The sequence below is a fragment of the Lemur catta genome, chromosome 15, assembly GCF_020740605.2.
Source record: "Lemur catta isolate mLemCat1 chromosome 15, mLemCat1.pri, whole genome shotgun sequence".
In the NCBI taxonomy this organism is placed as follows: domain Eukaryota; kingdom Metazoa; phylum Chordata; class Mammalia; order Primates; family Lemuridae; genus Lemur; species Lemur catta.
Window position 1 is genome coordinate 45,250,622 of NC_059142.1, and position 25,478 is coordinate 45,276,099.

A 25,478-nucleotide genomic window follows, 5' to 3' on the forward strand; every position below is an offset into this window, starting at 1 on the left:
ACCTTGGATTTGGGAGCTCTCAGGGGGAAGCAATCGACTAGGACATACCAACAAAGTACAGACTCAGTAAGCAAGAACACTGGAAGCAGAAGCACTGCTTTAACAATGCCTTCATTCTCAGGCTCTGGATTTGCAAAGTGGTTTGGTGGAGGGAAGGGGATACTGGTCACTGGTTAATACTTTCAGGCATATGGAGCTGGAGATGGTTCATGGGTTGTTGATTATTATTTAACAGCAGCGAATCCAGTTGGGGAGAGCCTGAAAAGCACTTACAGTCATGAAAAAAATAGTCCAGGTTATCAGTGACAAAAGTCATCTTCTCATTACCCCATCTCTACTGATATTCTCACCGAGAACATTTTCACAGCTACGCAAGTCAATGGTGACTGTTTCATAAATACATACTCTCTAGGCTCCAACCCAAGAACATCTCAACTTGTCTTGCACATGGCCATAGGACAGCACTAAAAAGGACCGTCTTCACTGGTCTTGTCAAAAACATTTTCTGCCTCTATTTTTTTTCTATTTTCCAGAATAGAGAGTAATGGTTACTTGTTCTGAGGATCGAATTACTGTACTTAAGGACAGTGATCTAAAGAGAGGAAGAGGCTAGGTGCACAGCAATCAAGGAATCAGCAAGTATTTATTGAGTACCTACTATGCATTCAACACCGTGACTCTTAACATGTGGAAGATAAGGTCCACTCTCCAGGGGGCTTATGATTTTGTAAAGACTAGATTTAGTGCAAGATTCAATTGACACCATAGACATATAGTGTGTATATGTTAAGGTACTAAGTACTAAAAGGTGTGCTTCAGACAAGAATACTCTGGTTCAGATTCAGCGAGGAGGGAAGTCAACATACGTTCATAGTGGCCTGGGCCCAGAGTTCTCATTTGGCCGGCAAGAGTGTTATTCAAAAGACTGGCTGGTTGTGAGAAAAGGAGTATCCAGTCCCATGATGTGGCCCTACAGTGGGGTCCCGAGATGCCAGAGCCAGGGGTATGGTTTATGGCTGCTGAAGTTTTCATCTGGGGCACCCAGGGAACTGCCTGCTGGTGCTGGGGCTCTGGGCTAAGTGATGTTCCCAGATTCACTCCTGAGCTGACCTTGCTCTTGGAATGGAATTGGAGCCCCATCTGGTAATATGGTGGGAGGTGCACTGCTTTTATTTAATCCTCATCAAATGCTCCACTTGCCACAGGATTTAGGGGTATTAAGGCTGAGTAAAGGAAACTCATCTGTCAGGGTTAGGCCAGATTGTCTTAGCTGCTGGGTAAACCTCAGTGCTTCTCTGGAGAATGCTCTCTGGTGGACAATATCATTAAGCCTTCAGTGCAGAGGGGAAAACTGTTTTTCCAAAGCCAGCAGGGAGTCACAAAGCAAACTGGAGGCAAAGGTTTCTGTCCTGGGAGTGTCTGAGAAAATCCTGTCCCCAGTGAACCTGTGCTGCGCTGCTGCAGGGGTGCAGAGGGGGGGCGGCGGGGTGGGCAGGGGAGCCTAGAGGATGCCCAGTGAATCTTGCTGGGACCTGATGGCTGTGCTGTTCTGTCTTCCTTATGCTGCCCTGTGTCCTTTCACTGACGGCTCAATTACCTTCTAGTGTATCGGGGCCGACTTTTAAAGGGCTCTAAATAGACACTGGGAGGAAGGGACTTAGAAGGAGTCCTGGCTTCAGAAGGCTGTCTTTGGGCCTAGGTCACACTTCCAGACTGTTCTAGTTATGGGGTTTTGGAAGGGGGTGACTGAGTACATGACGATGGGGTGAAGCTTTCAGGGGCACGAGCTGGTGATGCGAGGACACCGCTGGGGGTGAGGAGGAGCGGTGCTGTTGACAAGCTGGGGGGAGCACTAACATGAGCACACAAGCTGCAGTATTTAGATGGCACGGGGTGGGGGGTGTTGAACTGTGAAGGGGAGGAGCACCTGGTGGTGGGGACACCTCAATCAGAGATGAAGGTGGGGTGGAGTGAGGCAGTGGCCTCAGCACCGTCCGAGGGCCCTGAGCACACTGTCCTCAGGTCTCCAGACAGTGAGCACAGGAGGCTGGCACACCCTTGGGGATGGCCGGGGCTTCCAAGAAGGATCTTAAGCCCCCAGTTGAGTGACTGGCTGTGGAGTGAGGATGCCATCTGGGGTCTTTGGGGGGCCAAGAAGCACGATGAAAAGAACCCCTATATCTCGAGACACCTTGATTAAAAAAATTCAGTATTCATGGTGTCAGGAAAGGAGCCTTGCTTGATTCTTTTACTAGTCATTGAACACTGTTTCTCTATATTAGTTTAAACTAATTAAACTCCTAAGTAGAACTCTCTGACAAGAATGCTCGCAAAATAGTAGTTAGGGGAAATTTGACATTGTGGTCATTCCCAGTTTCAGCACAAAGAAACGAGTGGTGGACTCTCCAATTGTTCAGTCTGGCCCCTGACTGCACAGAAGGCACACCCAGCAGGGTGTTTCTTCTTCTTTTTTAAAAAAATTTTCTCAGGAACTAGATGTCTTTAGTTGGAAAAATACAGTCAAGTACAGGAAAGAAATTACAACCAGCCATAAAGGTTATGCATATCTTAATCCTCCAATCCTTCTACTATGGGACAGATAATTTTAAAAATCAACTTTATACAAAATCTTGTACCATCTTGTCATTCACAAAATGCAAATGACAACTCAACACCTTTAATAAGATATGTTGATCTGTGTTTTTTATTTTAAACTCCCTGCCTCAGAAATCATCTTTTTTTTAATGATATTTTTTGGGTGTGCAAGTCTATGAATTCTAACACATGCATGAATTTTTGTAACTATCACTACAAAAAAATAAGTTACAGAACAGTTCCATCACCCCAAGAAACTCATTTATAGTCACACCCACCCCCCACCCCATTGGTCTGTTCTCCATCCTGTGGTTTTGCCTTTTCAAGACTGTCATATACATGGAATCATATAGAATGTAATTTTTTGAGACTGGCTTCTTCTCAGTGTAATGCCTTTGAGATCCCTCCCATTGTTGTGCATGTCAAAATTCATCCCTTTTTGGTGCTGTGTACTATGCCATTGTGTGGCTGTGTGACAGTTTGTTTATGCAGTCCTCTGTTTCTAGTTTGGGGCAATTATGAAAGAGCTGCTAAAAGCATTTGTGGATAGGTTTTTGCATGAACACCAGATCGCATTTCTCTAGGGGTGATACTCAAGAGCAGGATTGCTGGGTTGTAAGGTATGTGTTGATGCATCTTTGTAAGCAGAGGTCTCAATACTCCTACAATAGGTTGAGGGGTGTCCCTCCAAAATTCATGTCCACCAGGAACCTCAACATTGTCACTGTATTTAGCAATAGGCTCTTTGTAGATGTAATTTAGTCAAGGATATTGAGATGAAATCATCCCAGATTTAGGGTGGTCCCTAAATCTGATGACTAGTATCTTTATAAGAAGAGAGGACACTGACACAATTAAGATACAGAATAGTTCCCATGGGAAGAAGAAGGTGACGGAAAGACAGAGACAGAGATTGGAGTGATGCAGCCACAAGCCAGAAGCTGGAGAGGCAGGGGAGAATCATCCCGCAGAGCCTTTGGAGGGGACATGGTCTTGCCAACACCTCGATTTCAGATGTCTAGCCTCCAGCACTGAAAGAGAATAAATTTCTGTTGTCTCAAGCCACCCAGTACGGTAATTCATTATGGCAGCCCCAGGAAATGAATACAACTCTCCCTGTTTTTCAGGACCCCTTTCTTCCATTCTCCAGGTCAAGATGAAACTCTCCAGTCCCTGGAATCAGAAGAGCTGGCCTTCCCAAAGGCCTTACTGTCCTGGACATTCATGAATAAAGGCAACGAGGCCTTTTTTTGTTCTCCATTATTAAATGTGTGCAGGCAGAATAAAGGGCTAGAAAACTCAAAAAGAACACATTTAATGTGGAGTTTCAGACTGGTCAATGGTGGGCATTTGTCCTCTTCCATTCTCTACCCATCCCAAAGGTCACAGAAAATTCAAAACAACAGACAGAAGCCTGACCACAACAATATGTCCGAGAGACAGGGGACAGGAATACCTCAGGGCACGGCTCATCAGTGAAGTTCAACATGAAAAGCCACCAATAAATGCACCTGGGGAAAATGAGAACAGGCAGATGAAAGAGCGGAGGCTGCCTGGGAAAGTGGCGAGGCGGAGATCTTAGGGGAAAAGCGGATGACAAAGTGGCTATGAATTCACAGTGTGATCCCTTTGAGGGAAAGGACACTTCTATTCCAGGGTTTATGTCTAGAAAGAGCTCCAGCAAACCAGCAGGGGGCGGAGAACCATTTCGTGCCATGACCCCAAGTCCCACATATGGTAAACCCTGGCTCATGCGGGTGACATAAAAGGTGAGGAAGAAGGCTCAAGAGACCGTAATCAAAGTGACATGGTCGGTGACTGATGAGAAAAAGATTCTGTTTGGAAAAACAATGTTCTAACCAGGTGCTCTGGGTCATGGCAACTAATTAAGAGGACAGAAAAGTACATTAAAGCAATGTGGAGAGTCACAAATGCTATGACTCAATTCATTTACTAAAAAGGCTTTAAGGGCACAAAATCGCTTCTAAGCTATGGTTCCCAGGGCAGCTGCAACAAGGCTCCTTTCATAAGCTTGGTCTAATTTCGGTGCAGAGTAGCCTCAATCCAAATTCTTCCTCTAGGCTGCCACCTCCTTTGGACACACAGACTGTCTCATGAGACAAGGCCAACACCTCCCATGCACACATGTGGAGACTGGCAAAGGGATGGTGTACAGTTTCCCTGCAGTATGATCAATAATGCTTCCTAAAATAAGTCTCAGAAGCCGAGCTTAAAATAGTTTCAATTTCTCCCAGTTCTTTCTTATTTCAATTCACAGGGTGGTCTCTGGGAACTAGAACTGCTGGTTTTCTGTAAAGTTGACAAATCGATATTGAACCTGGATGTGCTCACAGGCTTGCACCGGGCCAGCCTGCAATAGCCTCTGTGTTTGGCGTTTGCTATGTCGAGGTGACTTTGGTCCCCACCCATCCCTAACCCATTTTTTTTTTTTTTTGGTGTCCTAACAATGAATCCTTTGCACAAAGAGGCAGAGTTCTTGACACAGAAAAACGATGGGCACTTGCTTTTTCCCTGAGAAGCCACTAACTCAGCCTTGAGGGAAGAGAATAAAATATGGGGACAGATGGCTTGCTGAGGGCGGCGTGGTGGGACCGCCACACCGGGCAGTCGAAAGACAATGAGGCCGGCAGCCTTGCTCTCTAGAGGCCAGAGAGTTCCTTTCTCTTGTTCCCCAAACAAGCATCCTGAGGTCATCAGGGCTTGTGTCTCCTTCCAGCTCATTCCTGGCGAGCCTTTCTGGGCAAAAACAATGGAATGGGCGCCAGCCCAAAACCACTTAAGCATCATGACAGATTGCATCTACTGTCAGAAAAAGCAAAATAAAGGAACAAATTGTTACATTTTCCTGGTAGGTTGTGTTTTGTTTAGTTTTCTCTTCTATGTGGATTGGTTGTAAAGTCGGGGAACTACGCAAGGCCTCCTGGCTGAGCTCCACAGACCTCCCCCACCAACCCAAGGCAGCCGTCCGGAAGGCTCCAGAAGGAGCTCTCCAGGCATGAGTGAGACAGACTTGGGCCAGCAGATGGGGAGGGGGTTGGCTTCCAGAGCTCTTCTCAAGGCTGTGGTATAATCGGGTCCAAGGCCCCTGGAAGGGCTTGTCATTTCTACTCTTCCCCAGCGGAGAGGAACCTGCTGCCTCGGCCCTGCCTCGATGGACCAGCTCTCACATGCGCTCTTATGAATTGACTTTGGGCTGTCTGTGATGTCATTTTTAAATAACAACCTTTTCTTTCTTTTTTTTTTTTTTGAGACAGAGTCTCGCTCTGTTGCCCAGGCTAGAGTGAGTGCCGTGGCGTCAGCCTAGCTCACAGCAACCTCAAACTCCTGGGCTCAAGCGATCCTCCTGCCTCAGCCTCCCGAGTAGCTGGGACTACAAGCATGCATCACCATGCCCGGGTAATTTTTCTATATATATTTTTAGCTGTCCATGTAATTTCTTTCTATTTTTAGTAGAGATGGGGTCTCGCTCTTGCTCAGGCTGGTCTCCAACTCCTGAGCTCAAACAATCCATCTGCCTCGGCCTCCCAGAGTGCTAGGATTACAGGCGTGAGCCACCATGCCCAGCCACAACCTTTTCTTTTCTCTTTTTTCCTTATCATAAGCATAATACTTCTTTATCATGGAAAGAATAAGAATCTTTAGTATGGAATCCCATCTGGAAAGTGAGAGCAGTATCAGCACCTCCGTTACTGGGCAGCAGAGATGATTCAGTGACATAAAGCAGGTAAAGCCACTTTATTTTGACCTGGCATGAGAAGGATCCTGTCAGTGTCAGACATCAGTATCATTTAGGGGGAAGGGGAGGGAAGCACCCACAAGCCCAGCACTCATTTTTCAGGTCTGAATTGCATTTCAATATATGGCAGTCACATAAATGAGCTAATTTTCCTGCTGTTAAATGTTTAAAACCTTTCCTTTTTTCTCCTTTCTTTGTCTTTTTTCTTTTTTCATGTTATTTATAATAATGCAGCAAATGCCTATAATAAAATATTAATCTTTGATTGCTAATGACCTAGCAAATCTGTATATCTAAGACATGTTTCCTGAATTCCAGACCTATTGATGGCCACTGACAATTGGACACTGATCTCTGGTTTTACTGAGATCAGTAAATGAAAATATTCAAAAGTATATTCATCATCCCCACTCCTCCCCTTTGGCTCTAACGTTTAAGCCTGTTTCTCTTTCTGATCCTTTAATCATTCAAGGTAGAAACTTCGGTGCCATCCTGTGGTCTTATTTCTTTCTCAGTCTCACATCTGGTCAGGCATGATTCATTCCACTGCTCCTATATCTCACCAATCCATCTGCCTGACAGCCTTGAAATCTCTCTCTCACCTGGACAACTGCAGGACTCTGAACTTTCTTGCTCTTGAGGCTCTGATCTCCACATCATCCATCCATCCATACATCCATCCACACCTTGCCCATGAGTTTTCTTCTCAATATACTTGGGACACTTTCTTCAATGCTCCTGGAAAATGTCAGTTTACGGTGGAAAGAGCAAAGTCCAAGTCAAAATATCTGGTTCTAATCCTGGATCTACCACTTAGGAGTTTTGTGACCCTAGAAACTCCTCCAGGCCCCCATTTCATCATCTGGAAGTGTGCTCTCTAGGTGTCCCTTACTGAACTGTCGGGACCCAGTGACATAATGGGCATGAAGGTGCTTCGCAAACTCCCAAATGCTGCACAAACGTATGGACTTAGTATGCCTGTCTCCATTCATCAACATACCTGCCTGGAATGTCTCTTTTCTCTCTTCCTTGCTCTGGATCTACCCTACTGATCCCTTGGAGCCTGAAGCTTCCTAACCACGCCCTGCTCACTGCTTCAATCTTCCAGGCCCTCCCTTTAGCTCCACCTCTGCCCTGAAGGCTCTTCTCTACCCTATCTACCTGGCACACACCAACTCATCTTTCAAGACCATGGCCTTGCCACACCTTTCTTGATCACCTTTAGTAAAGCATTTTAGAAAAGGAACAATGTGTGTAATGAATTCATATTTTGGGTAACATTTGGTTATGGTTTAATTCTTGGCTCCCATAGTCCCTAATCCATATCTCCCTGATGGATTTACCAGAGAACACTAACCTCTGCTAAGTGATTTGTCTCAGCTATTGCTACTTTTGTTAAATCAGGGGGTCATAAATCATTAACACTGCAGGAAAGGTTGAACAATTATCCTTCAACTCCAAGCTTTTGAAGTCCCACCTCTGACAGCCAAAGCCAGTAAGTGGCAACAGGCCCATTGTGATTTTTGTTTTAAAAACCATTCATCTATCAAACTGAGGAATCCAGGAATCCAAAGTAAATGTCCTGGTTATATTGGTTTGGATAGCTGTCTGGACACAGAAGATGAAATAAAATTGACAGGTGATAGTAAAAGTCTTTCATTTTGCTTAATTCTACAAATCTGGACTAGAAGCAGCCCAAGGATTCTAGTAAGAGGATGGTCATTGCTGAAGTCCCATTCAGTTCCCTAAGTACTACAACTATGACATGTAGCCTTGGAGTCACAGGGAACATGCTATACAGCTGATGCACCACATTCAAATGCATCCCTCAGACATACTTTTATAGTATCTCATAATTTAAAAGGGGATTAGTAGTTAATTTTTAAAAATTTCTTGCTGTTGTTGAACTGAACTGTTAGACCAAACGCTATGTACCTTGAATTTTAATGTCAGCACTTGTTTGCCAGTAGTTTATTCACTTTGTTTCCTGCCAGCAGATGACATCTTATTAGCCAACAAGTCGTGGCAGATGTCAAAGTTTAGAAAACAATTTGCAAGATAAGAAAGTAAAATTCAGATAAAGCCCTCCACTAAGTGTATATATTTATGCAGATTAGGAAAAACAATGTCAGATTTAATTTTAGGAGCAGAATTCCTTAAATCAGAGAGTAGTTTAAGAATCATGCTTCATTACCAAGGACTACAGAGCCTGAGGGGCAATTTAAGTTCTTTGCACTAAACATGCCCTTCCAGAGTGTTCTAAATAGTGCTTCCTGTGCTTTCATGTGCACACAAATCACCTGGGGAATCTTTCTTGCTTAAATGTACATTCTGATTCAGTAGGTCTGGGGAGGAGCCTGAGATTCTAACAAGCACCCAGGCAATGCTTATGCTGAAGACTCTAGAAACATCTGCCATGTCAGGGATATAAGTTTGAGGCCAGAGAAACTACAGAGTAGTGGCCAGGTGACAGAAGGTCTTGTGGTCCAGCTACTGTGCAAATGGTCAGATTTGGGGTCTCAATGGGTGCCCCCCCCACACCAGGTAGCTCTGTGGGAGATGGGTTTAGTGAGAGATTATTCTAGAAAAGAGATAAGGGCCTTAGCTAGGGCAATGGTATTTGGAATGGAGAAGTAGGATGGATGTAATATTTAAGAGGTAAAGCCATTCAAATGGAATGCCCAATCTTGGGTATAAAGGCAAACTTGGAGTCAGGGGATGTGGCCTCTTTTTTTGCTAATCCAATCAGATCCACTTCTGCTGTGAATGACCCCATGAAGACTTCCTCAGCAGTCTGCAGGAAGTTAAAGGCCAGGATAGAAGGAGTCCCTGTTGCCCCTGCTTCGGGATTTTTCCTGCTCTCTCTCAGGGTGACTTTTCAATACAGGCAGTCATCTTTCCTTGTCCAGTGCTTAAAAGAACACGTCAGCCTGAGCCTTGGGTGACACTGACCCCTCGTACTGGCCTCCGACACCAGCTCTGTGATGAACATAGTTTGGAAAACCCAAGGTGGACAAAGTCTTCTCAAAGGCCAGACAATAAAATGCAGGGAAGCCACACATGTCAGACATTTCAAAAGTTCACAAAGACCCAAATTGCTAATACAGAATTCCTGCCAAAGATGCACTGTCTGAATCTAATCATGAGAACACAATGAGGAAAACTCAACAATGAGGGATGTCTACAAAACTAGCCAGTGCTTTTCAAAATGTCAGTGTCACAAATCAGAGGCATTCATATATGCCAATAACAGTCAAATGGAGAAACAAATTAAGCAACAAAGAAAATAAAATACCTAGGAATATATTTACCTAAGGAGGTAAAGGACCTCTATAGGGAGAACTACGAAACACTGAGGAAGGAAATCGCAGAACATGTAAATAGGTGGAAAACCATACCATGCTCGTGGATCAGAAGAATCAACATTGTTAAAATGACTATTCTGCCCAAAGTTATCTACAGAGTCAATGCAATCCCTATTAAATTACCAACATCATTTTTCACAGATATAGAAAGAATAATTCTACGCTTTGTGTGGAACCAGAGAAGACCCCGTTTAGCAAAAGCAATTTTAAGCAACAAAAACAAAATGGGAGGTATTAATTTACCAGACTCAAACCATACTACAAAGCTGTGATTATTAAAACTGCTTGGTGTCACGGAAGACAAAGAACAGCTGAGAAACTGCTCCAGGCTAAAGAAAAGTGACAACTAAATGCAATGTGTGAGTCTATACTGGAACATGAATCATGAAGGTTTTTACTTTTTAAATTTTTTAAACTTTATTATTTTTTTAAGAGACTGGCTCGCTAGGTTCCCCAGGCTAGACTCAAACTCCTAGGCTTAAGTGATCCTCCTGCCTCAGCCTCCCAAGTAGTTGAACGAATCATGAAAGATTTTATTGTTGTTTGCTATAAAAGACATTATTGGGATAATTGGAAAGACATAAATGTGCCTCTGTATCAGATAACAGTATTGTGTCAATGTTAAGCTTCCAGAATTTAAGCATTGCACTATGGTTACGTAAGGGAAAGTCCTTGTTCTTGGGACATGCACTCTGAAGTATTCAAGGGTGAAGGGTCATGATGTCTGCAACTTACAAAGGGTTCTGGGAAAAAAATAATGTGTAAATATTTATGGAGACAAAGAGACAAAGCAAATGGAGAAAAATGTTAACAATTGTTAAATCCAGAATCACTGTACTATTCTTGCAAACTTCTCGGTAGGTTTGATATTTTTCCACGTAAAAAATTTAAAAAGAAAGCCAATACAAACCTTGCACTGGTTTGGAGAAAGCAGGAAAACTGGGCACATCCTGTAGTCTCCCAAAAGTTGCCTGCAACAGGTCACCCCCTGCCCATCTGCAGTAGTCAGGCTATGGGCAGTTGGCCCTACATGGCCTGAAGTTGGGGGGGGCGTTGAGGAGGGGACCTTAAGGGAGCGATCCCAAGGCTCTTCTGGAAAATGCTACCTTTGCTCTGCTGAATCATACAACTCCTGCGGCTGGCTCCTTCTTTCCTGAAATCTCAGAATGCTGCACCCTCAAGGGGGCAGGTAGTTAGAAAAGTGCTGTCTCGCACCAGGTTCCACTGGGTGCTGCAATGATGCTCTGCCACAGGGGAGCGGGTGCCACAGACTTCCGACCACTGCACGTTTTTCCTTGGAGCAGCACGGGACGAGAAGGTAACAACCTGAAGTTTTGCTCAAGTGGTGTTTTCTCCAACTCCAAGTGGAAAAATGGGCCTTGTTGATTTGCTATTTTCCCTGTGCTGGAGGTCACACACTCCATTCTGCACATGGGCCAACGAAGGACAGCAGAGCGGGGCAGGTTGGAAGGGTCATTGCAGAGACCATTTTAAGGTCAAGCAACTGCCAAGTTTTCAGACAGGCAATGGTTTGTTTCTATATTATCTGGGTATCTAAGGAGAATAATCTGAAAGAAGTTTGCTAAACAAGAATTCTTTTGCACCTTTCCTCCTTTTTTTTCCTTTCTCTCTCTCTCTTTTTATTATTATTTTTTAATGAAAAGAAAAGAAAAAAAGAAACTCTTCTGGCCCTGAGCCTAAAATCTCATACTTGTGATGCTAATCTCTTTTCGCTGGCTCCACGCCACTGCTATTGGCTCTGCGCCTGTTTAATATCACAGTTGCTGATAGCAGGTTGTGGCCATGTTTCCATTAGAAAGTTCAGCTTTAAAAATGTTTCTGAGATGGATACACAATCTTCCAGGCAAATGGTCCTCCGTCCATGCCTAGTCATCCAAGCGTGGGCCAGGGGTCTCCAGCCTGCCTTTGCAAACTTCTCCTACGTAGTTGAATTTAAATATGTTCCTTTGGAGCTCTTTGGAAAAGCTGGTTTTCAGTGTGATGCTTCATTTCCTAAACATTGTCCCATCTCTTTGAAGGCAGTTAAATTTGGGTCTGGGTAAAAAAGGGTCACTTGCCTTAACAACAATAAAAAAGATAAATGCCATGTTGGGTATTTGAGGAAAGGATGCTTTTCCCCAAGGCTTGATAAAGAAAATGTTTCTGTCTTTTCCCTTCCTCTCTCATTTCTCTCAACCTCATTTTTCATGACCTTATATAAGACTTGTTTACATACTGAAGACCTTCCCAACCAAACTACTGAATAATTCCTTCATTTATCACCCATTGCCCATTGTTCCATTAATTCAGTCAGCTAATTTAGGGCAGAAAGCTCCCATCTCTGAGGCTTCCTGCTGAGGTCCACTTTGGCCACAGGATCTGCTTCTGGGCAGCTGAGGTAGAGTATGCAAACAGCAAAGGACACACAATCAAAAGACCAGGGACCTCAGTTTTGTCAGTTATTAATTGTGTGGCCTCTGGCAATTTATTTAAAAATCTCTGAACAGCAGAGCCCTCATCATCAAACTGAGCATCCACCTCATGTGCTGTTATGAACGATAAGTAGTACAATGCTCTCTTAACTGTAAGTACTAGGTATGATTTGTTGGTGCTGGTACTTAGGAGTTGCTCTGCGAGTGTGTACTGAGTTCACTTGACTTCCTGATAACTGTGCAGGTGGCTTCTTTCTGTCTGGCACCGGAGGAGTTTTCTGACCTGGTTTCAAGACCTGTCTTCCTACTCATTACTTATTATTTTATTGTCCATTATGGTTCCCAGGTACAGCCCACAACAAACACAAGGACTTACTGTACCGTCTTTACTTACAACTAACATAATTTAGAGGGTTGACAGAAATACATGAGCAGCTAACGCAATTTCCCCTAGCTAAAATCTTCATTCAGAAAAAGTTGGGAGTTTTTTCAGGATGAAGATGCAAAAGCAGGGAAATTCCCAATAAACCCAGTGAGGACTCTCCAGAGTCAGGAGCAAGATCTGTTCCCAGGCTGGACAGCGGCTGCCAACTGGCAGGCGGCATGTGTACAAGGTCTTGCGGGGACTATGGAAAATCCATAAACGGTTCAGGACAAAGACTTGCAGAGCTGTCTCTCTCACCACGTGGGGAGATGTGCTGAGTAGTTCTGGCTGTGGGTATTTTGAGATGTCCTTTGGCACTTGATCTCAGCAAAGAAGGCACGTGGGGACAGAGAGAGAGGAAAAATAAATTGTTCAGACATCAGGCTCTAGGAATAGAGTTCTCAGTTCAACTTTGCTCCTGCCAAGGAGCCCCCTAAGTTTATTATTAGCCTCCTTTTATTTTTAACTGTTTCCTCTGCCTTTGGGTCCCTGGGGCCAGTCTCTCCTTCCTATCATGGTCTTACACCCAGATTCTCTTTGTCTCAGAGTCGGCTCGTTTTCCTGAGAAACATCCCTCCCTTACGTGTCAGCACATCCTATCACTCGCCTGCTGGCCTCCCCTTCCAATCCTGGGGAATCGGATGTGAGCAGACTTCAGGTACCCCAGCTCTGTCCTCCACCCATGTTGGAAGATTTATAAAAACTGAAGACATTGCTGGAACCCATTTTCCTCACTTTCCCAGTTGGTAAACACCCTTTATGGGGCACAAAAACCTCTGAAAAAATTCTTAATAAAGCATTTTTGAAAAAAAAACAAGATAAGGAATATGATTACCACTACAATTCTTTTCAGGAATATATGCTGCCCTGCACAACTTGGAAGGAGAAAAGCATTATTTATTAATTTTTTTTTTTTTGGACATTGTTTCTGTAAGATGGAAAGGGCTTATTTTCCTTTCCTCATTATGAAAACTTAAGCCTTCAATCAGATTTTAAAAATTCAAGTAGGAGATTCCAGGTGCAGGTTTATCATTTCCTTTTTAGAGCCAAAGACAGCATATTAGCTATAGGAGAGCTTGGGCTCCGAGGCTACACTAAGCTGCAATCAAGTCCCCGGTCTGACACTTGCTAGCTCTGGTCTTGCCCAGACCACTGGGTCTTGCTAAGCCTCAGAGTCAGCTATAAAATGGGGATATTAATAGTTGTGAGGATTTAATGAGATTGTAGCTACAGACTGACTTCTTTGCTCTTGAAGAAGGGACTTCCTAGCTGGAGCCTGCTGGTCTCTTCTCCACCCTCTTTTCCCTCCTTTCCTTGGCAAATGGGCAGACAGAGCCTGCACGCTCCAGCTGTACTTTGCAAAAGGGCCATTAGATGGGGCCCTGCCATCATTGCCCAAGCCAGCAAGTGGCTGTGACTCTGGACTTTGAAACCTGGCATAAAGGTGTGAGAGGAATATTGAATTCTGTGGTTACTGCCCAGACTGATCAAATGAACCCCCTGGCTCTGGCTCAAGGGGTGGTCCAGGGCCGCCACAGGCCTTGTATAATGATGCAGCAAACTCCACAGCCCTTGTGGTTGGGCACACGTGAGCGATAAGCCGGGTCTCGAGTATGAAGGAGAGGAAATGTACTTCTTCCCTGGAATATGGAGTTCAATGAAAAGAGGCAGCATGTTTGGAATCACCAACCCATTCCTGGAAAATGATTATAAAGACTCCTTGGGTAGGGAAGGGGAAGGGAGAAAAAAAAAAAAAGACTCCTTGGGAGAAAACTTAAAAAGCACATTACAATTCCCAGAGGTTAGCGGTCACTTGTAGAACAATTGGCACTTTTGTGGGGCGCTTCTTCCAGACTTGTGCTTTCTGGCCACACGGCCTTATTGATCATGGTCACCTTATCCCTGCCCTTGGGTCCACTGGGCCCTGCAGACCATGCTCAGGATTCTACTTTACCCTAACCACATCTCTGTAATTTCAGTGTCCACGTGGACAGCTCAATGATGCTGCAGGCACAGCTTCCTGGTTCCTTTTCCTTTCCATCCCCTCCAGTGGCCTTCCCCTCCATTCTACTTTAGCCAACCGCTTCCCCCCGGAACTCCACTATGGTCTCAAATCTCCTGGAATTATTCTGTTTCTGAAATATGAAAACTCTAGCTACTTTTTCCCCAACCTCAACCTGAATTCCCCCCTTCTCCCTCCCAGGGCACCTTCTCCTTGATTTCATTGAACTCTACAGCCCCTGAGAACCTCTGCTGGACTCCAAGGCTCGTTTTGACCTTCGCTGACTCAGTTTTTCCATACTCTGCTGATCCTACCCTGAAAACAAATCCTGAATCAATTCAACCATTTCCTGTGCTCCTCCACGCAGGCTGCAAAGCACAGCTGGGAAAATGACACAATTATTCAGGCTGGTGGCACTACTCATTCAAATTTTCCCAAATCACCCTGCTGCCAACACTTTCAAGCAATCCTTTTAACTCTTCTCATGCATTTCCCACAAAGGTTATCTTTGACCTCAATTGCCCTCCTTAAGCTCTCTGTCCTCACTGCTTCCTCTTCAGTAAATGACCTTTCTTCCCACATTATTGGAAACTGGAGGCCACACAGTGACTTTCTGTCACTTCTTCCCCTCCTTACCAGCCCTGTCCTCTGGCCTTGCCTCCTCCTGGGAGGTTCCTGAAGACCATTCACTCTCTGGCTTCCAGGAGCAGGAGCAGCCTCTTGCTCTTGTAACTCCAAAGTCTCCTTCCTCTGAAGGAGGAGGTTGGAGGCCTACTGACTCCTTCCACTCACTACTCCACAGTCAAGGTTAACGTACAACATTGATCAGTTGACGGCACCACATTTGTTTCTTGTGTCTCTTGCCCTGGGTTTTAAAAATCTATCCTTTCATTAATTGCTTGCATCTGCTGTTGCTAATGAGAAGTCCACCCTCAGGATTATGTTTGTCTCTTTGTATCCGACCTGCCTTTCCTCTTGAGGAGCTTTGAAAAAAAATCTTTCATATGCTGCAGTTTCATTACAGTGTATTGAGGTATGGATTTATTTTTGTTAATCTCTTTAGGATTTAGAGAGGTATTAGAGGGTAGCCAGGCTGCTTGGGGTCAAATCCCACTACCCCAGCTGTGCGGCTATGTGACCTCTGGCAAGTTATACACATTTTCTCTTTTCCAATTTACTCACACGTAAATGGCTCTTATCTCAGGGTTATTACAGGATTAATGAGTTAATACACAGAAAGCATACAGAATAGTGCTTGTGTTAGCCATTATTGTTATTACTCTAAGTATACTGGGATCTAAGGACTGTGTCTCTCTTCAATTCTAGAAAATTCTCAGCATTTGTTTCAAATATTGCTTTTTTGCTATTTCCTCCATTGTATTTTTTCGCTCCTATGAAACCATATGGCAACTCTCATTCTTTCTACCTCATTTAACTATTTTTTAAAACTTCTTTATATTTCTGTGCCATGAAAATGGGTTGTACTCCTCAATACTATCTTCCAGTTCACTAATTATCTCTTCAGTTGTGTCTAGCCTACAGTTTCTCTTATCTACTGAGTCTTTCATTTCAATGACTCAGTCCCCAAATTTTGAACTGGTTCTTATTAAAATTCTCAGTTCTTGTTTCTTTATTGTTTCCTAACTCCTGGACACTATTTCTTTATTTTCCCCTTTGAACAGCCCAAACTTATCATTTTAATCAGAAGCATCTACAAAATCATTTTCTTTTGCAGTAAACACTTATTTTGACTGCTGATCATATTGGTTGTCTTTATTAACATTAGATTTGTGGGGTCATTTTGAGTGGGATACTTTACATTGTTGTTGCTGCTGTTCTCTTTCTCCACCTCTACTCTCCCACTCCTGGTAGCATTAGTTAGGTTTTACAGTTGTCTTCCAAGAGCAAAACTACTACTTTAAACCATGGCCCAGGCAGTAGTCATAGGGGATTCTTTCAGCCTCCTTTCACCAGTGGAAGAAGAGCCCCAACCGAAGTTCTTTCTTCAAATGGTGAGCCTGGCTCTGGTCCCTCATTTTGCATGGAGCACTTTTAGTCTCATTGCCTTTTAAGACCCACAGCAACACCTGCTACTGCTGCCCCCAGACTCACACGCTAGCCACTCTATGGTCCCCTATCCTCCTGAGTTTCCGATTCATGAGTCCAGCTATATCAATTTGGGTTTCTCTTTTCGTATTTTATCTGTCATTGTTATGTGTTTGGAACAGAGGAGTTGCATCAGAATGTGAGCTTGTTTCCCACCAAGATGGGAAATCTTCCAACTTAACTCAACTCTGAGTCCCCTTCTGATCCAGTTCTTGTCCTGCCTTTCACAGCTAAGCATCAAAGTTCACTGCAAGCTGGCTTCTGCCTCCATTTGGCCTGTTTTCATGAAGGTCAGCAATGACCTTCTTATTGCTCAATCCCACAGGACCTTTTAAATTCTATGTTCATTGCAGGGTGCAGTGGTTCACACTGTAATCCTAGCACTTTGAGAGGCCAAGGTGAGAGGAAGTAAGAGGATCGCTTGAGGCCAGGAGTTCAAGACCAGCCTGGGCAACATAGTGAAACCCTGGCTCTACAAACAATAGAAACATCAGCTGGGTGTGGTGGTACATGCCTGTAGTCCCAGCTACTGAGGAGGCTGAGGCAGGAGGATTGCTTGAGCCCAGGAGTTGGAGGCTACAATGAGCTATGATGGTGCCATGGCACTCTAGCTGGGGCAACAGACCCTGTGTCTAAGGAAAAAAAACTTCTGTGTTCATTGAACTCTTTGCTGTCATCATTGGTGACAATTTCTTCCTTGATATTCTTACTTTCCTGGGCCTTTGTGACTGCCCCCCCCCAAGCATCCAAATTCTCCTCTTACCTCTCAGAGCTTTGCTTTTCATCCATCTTTATGAGATACTCTTCCATTTCCCTCCCATTAAAATGTCAATGTTCCCATAGGTTCAATCCTTGCCCTGCTTTTCTCTTTACCCTCCATGTATCCTTTGGGCAATATCCCCCATTTTTGTAGCTTCAAAACTATTACTTTATAGCTTCTAAATCTGTATCTCTAGGTCTCAGCTTTGGATTTTTATACCCAATTTCCTACTGGTTATTTTCACTAAATTTTTTGTGAGCATTTCAAACTCAACAGGGCAAAAACTGAACTCATCAACTCTTCCCATCTTAGTCCATTTGGGCTGCTATAACCCAGTTTATAACAAAATGCTATAAACTGGGTAGCTTATGAACAAGAGAAATTTACTTCTCACAGTTCTGGATGCTGAGAAGTCCAAGATCAAGGCAGATTTGGCATCCAGTGGGGGCCAACACCCTGGATCATAGATGGCACCTTCTTGCTGTGTCCTCACATGGTAGAAGGGGAAAGGGGTCTCTCTGGGGTCTTTAAGACCTAAGCACCTCCCAAAGGCCCCAACTCCTAATACCATCAACTTGGGGGATTAGGATTTCAACGTAGGAATTTGGGGAGGCACAAACATTCAGACTATAGCATCTCCTAAACCACATAAAAAAATTCCTTGTCTTAGTTGGTGGTACTACCACCTATTCATGGCAAAAACTGAATCATCCCTGACCCCTGAGCCAATTGCCCAATCCCAACTAGGCATCAATGTCTCTCTTTCTTCCTAATTCATACTTTCCTCTCTATTTCTACTGTCACTGCTTTAAATCTCAGGCTGCCTTGTCTCTCATCTGATATACTGCAAATGCTGCCTGTGTTCTCAACTAGCCTCTCCCTGCAATCATACTCCTGCCTGTCTTTCCATTCCCATCCTCTCTCCTGTGTTCCATACAGGACCTTCCACATCAGCCTGCAGTGGCAGAACCTGCTTCCCCTTCAGCCCAGCAGCTCCTGGTGCTGAAGAGATGCTTAACAAATGTTTCTCATACAATGAATTCATGCACCATTGAGATAATCCTATCTTTTTAATACAAAACAAAGGTCTTAGATTTCCACTGGGAAGTTAAGACAACGGATTGAGGAAGATAATTGATATTTACTAAACATCTATGATCTGTCAGGAATGATGACAAGTGGCAAAGTGGCTTATATCAGTTATTTGGCTCAGAATGTTCTTTATCATTTAAGAAACTGACTCAAGGGAATAAAGAAAATTGAAGGGGAAGAGTTTTTAAACCATAAGAATTGACTAGGCCTCTAGGGAATAAAGACCACCCAAGGGAGTAGTTTTCAAACCAGAAGACATTACATTCTTGTCAGTTCAGAATAATAGTTGGGAACAAGATGAGGAAATTTAGGTCTGTTGAAAACAGGCCTGATTTCCCCAACTCTCCAGGCAGGTGTTGAATGCCCTTAAGACACTGTAGGACTCTTCACGTCCATTACCCCAACTTTGCAGCAAGAGAAATCTGTTACAGTCTCTTAAAGTTTTGCCTAGTAAAACCCCTTCTTAACTTTGTTCAATGTAACTAAGCACCTGTTATCTGCAGGAGCACTTGTTTGGTATAAGATAAAGCATACAGAGTTGGAAAGTCCTTTACATTGGACTTTCCTATTTGTACAAGTGAGTGATACAAACTCTTAGCTGAAGCAGAAAATTCTCCCTTGAGTACCACATGACTACCTTTTTTTTTTTTTTAAGCAATACTGTTTTCTATTTCAAACTCTTACAAAAAGCCCCAACAAAGCCATACCATGTGTGCAACTGGTATATCTGGTTTAACATAATCTATTCCAAGAGACTCAGATGGTTCTCAGCAAATTCAGCTGGGTGCTAAAAACAAGGCTTCAACCATAGATCAAAATAGGCCGGGTGCGGTGGCTCACGCCTGTAATCCTAGCACTCTGGGAGGCTGAGGCAGGAGGATCACTTGAGGTCAGGAGTTCGAGACCAGTCTGAGCAAGAGCAAGACCCCGTCTCTACTAAAAATAAAAAAAATTAGCTGGGCATGGTGGCGCATGCGCCTGTAGTCGCATCTACTCGGGAGGCTGAGGCAGGAGGATCGCTTGAGCCCAGGAGTTTCAGGTTGCAGTGAGCTATGATGATACCACTGTACTCTCACCCAGGCGACAGAGCCAGACTCTGTCTCAAGAAAGGGGAAAAAAAAATTAAGTTACTAGAAAAATCAATCTTTCCAGTGTCCTTCATTCCCAAGGATCTTCCTTAATAAGTTTCATATTTCATTTCAATATTTCACTCTAGTTTTGACATGCCAACCAAGGTGATGTTGAGTTAATAACAAACCCAACCTCATGACAGATTTCTGAACCTTGGTATGAGTGATAATAAGACATTTCAGCACCTAATGGTCAATTTGGTTTCACCCCTGAGTGTCTATTCCCTGATGGCATTTAGCTGACGCTTTTCAACATCTATTTATTAATCATCTGACTGGCATAGCTAGAGATAATTAAAATTACTCCAGATAATGGTCTGCATATTCCAAAGGTATTTATGACCATCTCTTTAAAGGGCTGGGAACAAGATGAAAGATTTTCAGATGCAGCTCCATTAAGTTTATATCTAACAAGTTTACGTACCAAATGGCTGCAAAATCTGATGGAATATAAATAGACCTTCAATAGGTATTAGTGGGGAAATATGATTTAAATATGATTGAACAGCTTAATATCATTCAGACAGAATTGCTATCAGTCTCCGAAGATCAAGTACAGAATTTGGTGGGCCACAGCTGACACTGCATGGTTAAAAGGCAGAGCCTGCGTACAAACAGGGAGCAGATGGAAGCCACGCTCTCAGTGCATCAAAAGGCAAAAATTGCTTTGAAACCATGTCCATTGGAAATCATTAACTTCTTTTCCATAATCTCAGCTCCTATCATCCTCTTGCCCCACATTTTTTTTAAAGACTAAAATACTAGCTGAGACTGTCCTTGAAGGTATTTATCAGAGAGGTGGCATCTGGGGATTTTTATGAGAAATCCATTTTACAAAGATGATGGCTCTGAACCCATGAGTGGAAGAAGATTCAACTGTTCCCTTTCCAGAGTGCTACCAAGTCATTTGAATTACTAGGAAGCCGGTCAGTGTCCTGGAATCCAGTTCAATGTTCACATTTTATATGCAGATACCATTCAGTGTTTAAATACACTCACAACGGGCATCTCAATGTCCTACGCAGAAAGAGGTGTCATGGTGAAGTAATTTATTGAATCTAAGATGCCACCAATTATACCACCAAAAAGAAAAAATACTGCTACTTATAAGATGCCATCAACTCTAATATGAAATCATTTTTAGGGTTGTTAAAACATGAATAACAATGGCCATGTTAAAACATGTTGAATGTCTATCATGTGTACCAAGCACTGTTCTGAGCATTTTTCATGATTAACACCCAAGGAGGAGGAACTACCATGTTACCCATTTGACAGGGGCACAGGAAGGTGAAGAAACATGCCTTAACTAGCTGCTAAGGGGTTGACCTGGGAATCAAACCCAACTGGTCTGACTCTAGCACCTGCAGCCTTCATCTCTTCACCATCTGCCTCCGTCTTGTTAATTACTCACTTGGAACAAGGGGACAGGTGGCTCTCACCTCTCAAAACACAGATGTGCCAAGCAGGATCCCCTATAGGTGATTGCAACCCAAGGAAGGATTGTCTCTGAAATCAGAACTCTCACCTCCAGGCAGGAGGCCATGAGGCAGAGGGCCAGGGGGCTTGGGCCAGTGACCCCTCCCTTCTCCACCTTGGAGAAGTGAACTCAAAAGCCCCTAGGGACATGTGACTTACCAACTCATGTCTAAGGATGACCCTGGATGGTGAAAAAGGAGTAGGGAATGCAGACGTAGGCAATGTAAGAATTTAGCACCTTCCCTCCAAAAGAACTCCTCCAATTACAGCAATTTCTCCACTGTGGATCTCCAAGAGTCTAACTCTGAAGTGGTTCCCATGAAGCATAACTGAAGTTAAAGAGAAGAAAAAAACCACCATCCATGGAGCATTTGACATGCATCATCTCACCGAATCCTCCCAATAATCCTCTGAAGTGGCATTGTTTTCCCCTTTTCACAGTTGGGGAAGTTCGGGACAATGAAGTCCCATTATCACTTGGCTACAGACCCCTGCTTTGGACCCTGGTCTGGTCCAAGGCTGGTGATTTCTTGGAGTCTAGTATGTCATCCTACTAAATTGGCCTGGCCAGCTGCTAGCTTTTGGCAGATTCCTAAAGTGTCCTCAACTCAAATGCTTCAAGACCTAAAGATTGTTGGCCATCATCTGTCCTGAGCAAGTACATCCACCGAGAGACCAAAAACTGGGCTCAATAAACACAAACATGAAGCTCTAGGTAAATAAACAGGAAAGCTGTGCCTTGTTTTTTTTAAGTGAAGTGTACTATATTCCCACAGTAATTATGAGAGGAGGAAAAAAAAAGCCCAACATTTGGTAAACAAATGCAAAGCCAGTGACTGAAGCTGACAATAGATCGCAAAATATCAGGCCTGAGTCTCATGGAACAGAAAACTTGGGTGAATATTTTCTTTTCCAAATCTTAAAAGACCATCATCTAGAAAAATACCAAGGATCATATAAAAAGTGTCACTACCCGCCGTTCAAAACGAACATATGTAAACATTTTGCCATATTTGATTCTGATTCTGCCTCTACTTAAAAAAAAGCGAGAAAGTTTCACACTTGAAGTTTAAATCCATCCCTCTTCTGTGCCTGGCTGACAGCCATCATAAATTTGTTGTGAACCTGGTCCATGTTTTAACAAAAACTTTATATTTTATATAATATGTAAATGTATCCATAAACAATATATTCTTAAATGATTTTAGTGGTTTCCACACTTAGGTTTGTAAACTCCTTCTGGAGTCTAGTTTTGATTATGAAGCGAGGTAGGAATCTATTATTTTATTTCTCCATGTGAAATGTCGGTTGACCCAATGTCATTTACTGAGAAATTTATCTTTCTTCCCCATTGACTGGCATCACCTTGCACCAAACTCACATTATCAGCTTAGGACTATTTTTATCTTTATGTCAATACTACACTCTTTTATACGGTGTTGTTATCGAATATGATGACTCTCCCCTTCTTGTTCTTTGTTCAAAATTTGACCTATTTTTGAACTTTTTATTCTTCCATTTGATTTTATAATCAATTTATGACAATCCTATTAAGATTTTGACTGGAATTACATTTAATTTGGAGATTAATTTAGGAAGTCATTTACTTTTTTATAGTCTTCCCATCCATGAACATGGAATATTTATCATTTATTCAGGTCTCTGTTATGTCCTTCCTTTATAATACTTTTGTCTAGAAAAGTTAGATTTGTTCTTAGGTACCTTAAAGTTGTGTTGGTATTGACGATGAACTTAATATTTTCTAATTGATTATTACTGATCTATGAAATACTATTGATACTTATATGTTGATCTAGTACCCAGAAACTTTGCTGAAGTCAAATCATTTTAACTATTGAATATTTTATCTATTTCAGAGAATTTATCAATTCTTTTAGGTTTTTAACTTAGACATACCATCTGCAAATTACAAAAATGTTTTATCTTTGGTAACATTCCTTAAACCATTCTTTCCTGTTTCAATTTTATTTTAAAAAATCATTACAATTTGAAATCTTGATATAATTTCAAACATATCAAAAAATCGCAAGAATAGTCAAAAAAATTCCTGAACACCCTTTACCCAGATTCTCTAGCTGTTAATATTTGCTCTTTTGCTTTGTCATTTGCATTTAAGAGTACATTGCTGGCCAGATGCAGTGGCCCACACCTGTAATGCTAGCACTTTGGGAAGCTGAGGCAGGAGGATCACCTGAGCCCAGGAGTTCGAGACAGCCTGGGCAACATAGAGAGACCCTGTCTCTACAAAAAATAAAAAATAAATAAATTTTAAAAAAAATGCATTGCAGATGTCATGTCCCTTTGATACCTAAATATTTCAGGGTGAATTTCCTAAGACCAAGGACATTCTCTTATATAACTATAGTACAATTATCAAAATCAGGAAATTTAACACAGATATAATGCTATTATCTAATCTGCACTCCATATTCAAATTTTGCCAGTTACTCAGTAATACCCTTTGGGCTATTTTTTCTCCAGTTCAGGTTCCAGTCCAGGATCGCATATAGTTGATTTGTCTCTTTAGTCTTCTTTAATCTAAAACAATTCCTCAGCCTTTCTTTGTTTTTCATGACCTCGACAATTTAGAGAGTACAGGCCAGTTGTTTTATAGAATCCCATCAGTTTGAGTTTGTGTGAAGTTTCCTTACAATTAGATTTAGGTTATGCAATTTTTGGCAGGATTACCACAGAGGTCAGGGCGTGTCCTTTTAAGTACATCATATTATTCCTGACACTGGTTTGCTCCAGGGTTGATATAATGTTACAGACATTTGGTTAAGGTGGTATATACCAGGTTTTTCTGTTATAAAATTATTTATATTTCCACTTTCCATTAATAAGTAATTTGCAGAGAAATACTGAGTCCATGTAAATAACCTGTCCATCATCAAACTTTTCACACACTGGTTTCAGCATTCAATGATGTTTACTGCTTAAATCAATTACCATTATGATGGTTGCAAAGGGTGATTTTCTTCTAGTAATACATTTCCCATTATTTCTTCTACATTTGCTCAAACTTACATTGCATAGAAAATAATTTCAGTATTATTAGCCCATACTATGGTAAGAAACAAACTTATGATTTAGAATTCAATGTTTGTTTATAACTCTTATTGTCTTTAGACAGAGGGTATACAGTCAAAGTACTGTGAAATTGAGAATTACTTGGGGTAGGTCTTTTTTCTTCCTTTTCAGTGTGGTTATTTTATTCATTTAAGATACATTTAGGTTCATTTATTTCTGTTTATATTCCATCTTAGTATCTCCTATCTCCCACCCCCACCTAATCTCTGTTAATTTGGTTTTATTATTTTTCAGTGTAGAAAACATTAGCATGATTTCAAAAGCTGAACTATTCACAAAGGTACACTCCCAGAAGTAATACCTCTCTCTCCATCTCTCCACCCTGCCCCTACGCATCCCCTGTAGTACCCAATCTCATTAGTTTCCGGTTTATCCTTTCTATATTTTCACAAAACAAGCAGATAGATGTATACTTTCTTCTTTCCTTTCTTACACAAAGGAGGAAAATCACAGAAGACTTTACAAATTTGTGTGCCGTCATCACACAGGGACCTGCTTATGGTCTCTTTATCATTGCAGTTTTAGATTATATGCTGCCAAAGCAGGTATTCTTTTTCTTTCCTTATTGTATTGTCTAGTTTCTCTCTAACATGTTGGATAGTAGAGGTATAGCAAGCATCCTTGTCTTATTCCTGACTTGGTTTGATGTTTAGTGTCTCAACACAAACTTTTATGAGCATCTCCCACATGCCAGGTGTTCTGGATATAACCTTAAATAAGAAAGATTTGGTGTCTACCCTCATAAAGCTGTAAACTAGTTGGAGAGACAGTACAATGAGCAATTACATTACAGCATGATAAGCGCTGTGGTTCAGGGGGCAGACACAAATAGGGTGGTGTAGAAACATGCAGGTGAGTACATAGCCTGAGTGCTAACCCTTCGGAAATTGTACATGAGAAGTCTGAATCATCTCCATCTGCCTTTTCAAAATTTCAGGACACAATCCAGAGTGTGAAATTACTTAGAGAGAACCTAGAGTTTCTATAATTCAAAAACACTTCTCTTCTTAAATACATTTTGGGTGAATAGAATCAATGTTGACACTGGTGACAGTTATGACTAGGCTAACTTTTTTTCTGTTTCATTAGAGAAATCAAAACATCACTGAAAAAAGAGAGAAGACAGAAAACTTCTGCTTCTTGGCTACCAACATGAAAAATGAAAGATCCATTGTGTGACCTTGAGTAAGTTATATGACATCTCATTGTAACATGTAAATAGTTT

General features: G+C 42.3%; 1 protein-coding gene and 1 non-coding gene across 3 annotated transcripts in view; both read right to left on the reverse strand.

Annotated features, from left to right (window-relative positions):
- The window catches only part of PITPNC1 (phosphatidylinositol transfer protein cytoplasmic 1), a 231,428-nt gene that overhangs the window by 52,035 nt on the left and 153,915 nt on the right, over window positions 1-25,478 (reverse strand). The gene's annotated exons all lie outside the window — the stretch shown is intronic.
- Window positions 24,697-24,798, reverse strand: LOC123621369. Its single transcript, XR_006729100.1, has one exon. It is a non-coding gene; the product is annotated as a U6 spliceosomal RNA (small nuclear RNA).